The 4500-nt window shown below is 37.0% G+C and overlaps 1 pseudogene; it reads right to left on the minus strand.

Annotated features, from left to right (window-relative positions):
- Positions 1-271: 271 nt before the first annotated feature.
- Positions 272-907, minus strand: LOC107045677 (annotated as a pseudogene).
- Positions 908-4500: the final 3593 nt, after the last annotated feature.

The raw sequence follows: 4500 nt of genomic DNA on the forward strand, positions 1-4500 counted from the left end.
TTATACCATGAAGGGTGTTCCTTCATCTTCAGTATCGTCGTCGGTATTACCGATTTCAATATCTTTATTTTTGCGGTTGATCAGAAGGCGCGTAGCACAGGTCATTGCGATGGCGATTAAGAAAATGAGTAAAATCCAATAAATACCTCCTACGGTGCTCAATAGTTTTGGCACAAAGACGGCGAAATGTAGGTAAACCCAAGGTTTTGGCCGTCCTCGGTCTTCTTTTAAAAATGAATTTCACTTCTCCAGAGTTACAATACCCGTTCTATCAATTTGATATGCAAAAGTGATCCAAAATATTGAAAATACCTTTACAAACAGGGGTCTTAGGGTCGCTATTTTGAGTATCGGCGTCGTCGAACTCGTCGTCAGTCTCGGGTCTTGAACACTGTCGCGTTGTATTGTCCTCCCACTTCTTATGAATTGAATGATTACGTATATTTAAAACTGTTTGTAAAGCAGAGTTATAAGCCTCAACGTCCATCTTATTTTTCATGGCATGGAGGTAACACACAGTCTCTTCTTCATTCTACAGAAATGTATTGTTTTTGAAATGCGTCTCTGTACCCAAATTTATGGTCTCTCGTGCAGATAAGATCTGGAGATATACAGCCTTCTCACCACGAACAGTGAAAATACGGCGAACATTTCTGCACAACTCTCTAATACTATGTAAAGGGTTCCGCACTTCTGTATCCCCATCATGCCACTCGATTCTGTGATGGTTGGTTGTGAGCCTATTATTTGTCTCACGCCAGAAGTTAGAAAGGTCTAAGTACGGGTAAGGTGCATTCAAAATCCAGTGCGAAGGAAATACTCCCTCAACATCAGCCACAGCAATTTCTTTTGGCAAGAATTTTCCATTTTGGCCACGGAAACCTTCGACAACGACAGCGACATCCATGTTGATGCGATCACCACAAGAGACTGTTTTATAATGAAGAAGTCGACACGTGGATGAAGTAATATATCTGACGACGGTGGTGGAAGAGAAATCGAGGTGGGAGAAAATATATCAGTATCATTTGAATGTTTCATTTCAATTTATTCTTCATTCACAGCAAAAAAGTTACAGATTTTTGCGTTTCAGCTGCTACTCGGTTTCAATTTTTTTCTGGAAAAATTGTCAAGCGTACTTCTTCAACAATTTCGCTGNGGTCAAAACCCTCACCATCGCCAATTATATTGCCGATTTTTCCTGTGGTTATCTATGGAAAAATATGCCTTCTCAATTTTTTTCAGGTTTTTTGAGGCATCCTGTGAACAGCCATGTTTTTTGCAAGTTTTATCTTCAAATGCCTGTAACTTCCGTGAAAATCAACCGATTTGTGTTTTTTTTAACAAAATGTGCGTCTTTGAACACACCTTCCATATAAAAAAATGCCAATTTTTTTCAATTCGTTCTTCCATCGATTTCCTCAGAAAAACCTCAAAAAACTTCAAAAAACGAGTCGTTTTCAAAGTTGGACCGTTTTTATATTTTTCAAAAAATTTCAGTGTATACATTGAACCNTCAAAAAGATTTTCAACATTCACATTTTTATATGCAAGATTGTGACGAGTGATATCAAAGAACTGTTCAAAATATTTGAAAATGGTTGTTATCATAATGTCATGTGACACCCCCTTTTTTCTATTACACTCCATGATTTCCATCCACAAAAAAATAGTCACCACAACACCTTGCTTACGTTGAGTAATCCAGGTCTTCCGCCATAACAGTGAGCGTATCATGCTATCCAACACGTAGATGTCGGGCTTAGTTCCAAGATCAGAGGNAGAAAAACCTCAAAAAACTTCAAAAAACGAGTCGTTTTCAAAGTTGGACCGTTTTTATATTTTTCAAAAAATTTCAGTGTATACATTGAACCAACACAAAATTTTTCACCAAAGGCCAAAGTGGGCTTCCCATTTCGTGGCCGTCATTTCCAATTTGAATATATGAATCCGGGATGAAAAATTTCAAAATTCTTTTCGCATTTGAACACAGAATCATTATTTGAATTTACCGCCTGAAGAGTCACTGCATTATATTCGAATCTGGAACAATTTGATGATTTTTTGAAAATTCGTTAACAATAAATCTTTCCGAGTGGTGTGTTCTAATAGAGATCCCACTTTAGCCTTTGGTGAAAAACTTTATTTTGGTCCAATATATTCACTGAAATTTCTTGAAAAATATAAAAAGGGTCCAACTTTGAAAACGACTCGTTTTTTGAAGTTTTTTGAGGTTTTTCTGAAGAAATCGATGGAAGAACGAATTGAAAAAAATTGGCTTATTTTTATATGGAAAGTGTGTTCAAAGACACACATTTTGCGAACAAAAAACTCAAATCGATTGATTTTTACGGAAGTTACAGGCATTTGAAGATAAAACTTGCAAAAAAACATGGCTGCCCACAGGATGCCTCAAAAAATCTGAAAAAATTTGACAAGTCATATTTTTCCATATACAACCACAGGAAAAATCGGCAATATGATTGGCGATGGTGAAGGTTTTGACCTGGGTGCGTTCACATGGAATACCATATATATATATATATATATTCAGCCATGTTGTGCCATTCTGAAGGGATCAGCGTGATCACTGTCCGGAGAAATATTGCAATTATTCGCACCACGGGCGTGAGAGTATCCTTTTCAGTCCACAATACACCGCTGGTCACTTATTTTGTATGTACCTTATTGATTGACAAATTATCCGCAAGTAATAAAGGTTGATCCGTGAAAGTCAACGCCAGTTTCCTCGTTCCAACATTTTGCTTCTTCACCATGGGATGCTGGTTTTCTTTGTTTACAGAGGTGTCCTCTGCACTAGATTCACGTTTGACTCCGACACTTTGCGAGGAGAAACCTTGCAATGCCCCCTCAAACAATGGTAACTCTTGAAGGGGTCCATAATACCCCGGGGATATGGTATCCATAGGGTTAATACATGCGTTATCGTGCAACCCCGGATGAGTTTGTTTAGAACATGGTGAGACCAATTTATATTAATATCACGCCATCAGAACTGACTTTTTATACTCTCATACGGCCGTGCCGAGTGAGAGGGGAGCGCATGCGTATCCGTATGAACGTTAGTGCACACGTGTTACACATATACGGATTAAATGGTAAGTATTTTTTCATATAATTTTTGCTCTTTCAATCATTTATTGACATTGTTGCCGTCTAGACATGCAGATGGTGTGACTTATGCACCGGATGTATTGGTATTGTTCTATTACACAGTCCGACAAAATCTTGACCCCATTATGCTCAGACACGAAATTTATCTCATCGGAAACATTTTTTCGCGCTGATTACGAATCTACCCTCCGATTTCCCGGAAATACGATTGTTGCGGAGAAAAAAAAGATATTAAAATTGTAGAAACCGTGAAAATCCGGTGATTTCTAAATTCGATACAAAAATAACTCTAGCGCCAATCGCATTAAAGAAACTCTGAGAATAATGCGGAAATTTTGATCTTTCGAATAACAACTAGCTCTCCGAATTGAAAGCTTTAGATTATTCATAATAAATTTATGAAAAAGGCGACAAAAGCTGCCTTTGACATTCGGAAATGCATCATGGCGGAGTAGTGCGAAGTTGCATCTCCACGTGGGAACCAGCCGCCAAACTTGAAAGGTTATTGAAGGTTGCTTCTCCATTTTGGACTGTGTGTATTGAATATAATACCTGTGGAATATCCATGTCCCATCCAGGATGAATATGATGAGTCTGTGATGGTGATTTACACGTCCATTTGTAAGTAATAATTTTCAGTTTAATTTAATTCACCATTTAGCATTTAAATATATTGCATTCATTCAATTCAGCGATTTCCGTTGAGAGGGAATGAATATATTGTGTCTTTGTATCTCGGCTGGAAAATCTAATACTAAAAGGAGACTGAATCTGAGAGATAATAGTAGAAGAAAGAAGTAACAAAGACGGAAGGTGAAAGAAACAAGAAAATCAGCCAGGAGCGATTAACTCCACCATTTTCAATAGATGATAATTGTAATGAGTGATTCATGGACCCACTGGAGAATGACATTCGCTGTAGCTCAATAAATCTTTTGAATGAAATCCTCCTCATCATTTTATTCCTTGCCAGAGTGAAAAATTACTAATGATATTTCTATTTCTCATTTATGAAGAACAGGTACATTTTGGCAATGGTTTTTTTCTTAAGAAATAAGATGAATAGACAAAAATCTTTCAGTAATTTCCCTATCTTCGTTGAAGCTTTAGATTGCTCACACAACTTCAACTGTGAGTTGTTCAAGTTTATCTTGAATCACCCCTTTGTTTTACCATTTTCATTAGAATTTTTCATAATGAACAAAAACTATGCATTCCAATATGCAATTTCGAGCTTCATTTCACATATTTTCCAATATTTCATTTATCAAACAAAAGCTCAAATTGAATATTTCCAATGGTCCTTGGAGTTTTCTTTGATGAAGAGTGGAAGATTAATGACACGCTATTACAAAAATTCCCCAA

This window comes from Diachasma alloeum, unplaced genomic scaffold (assembly GCF_001412515.2).
Source record: "Diachasma alloeum isolate Michigan unplaced genomic scaffold, Dall2.0 Dall_scaffold_01050, whole genome shotgun sequence".
Lineage (NCBI taxonomy): Eukaryota > Metazoa > Arthropoda > Insecta > Hymenoptera > Braconidae > Diachasma > Diachasma alloeum.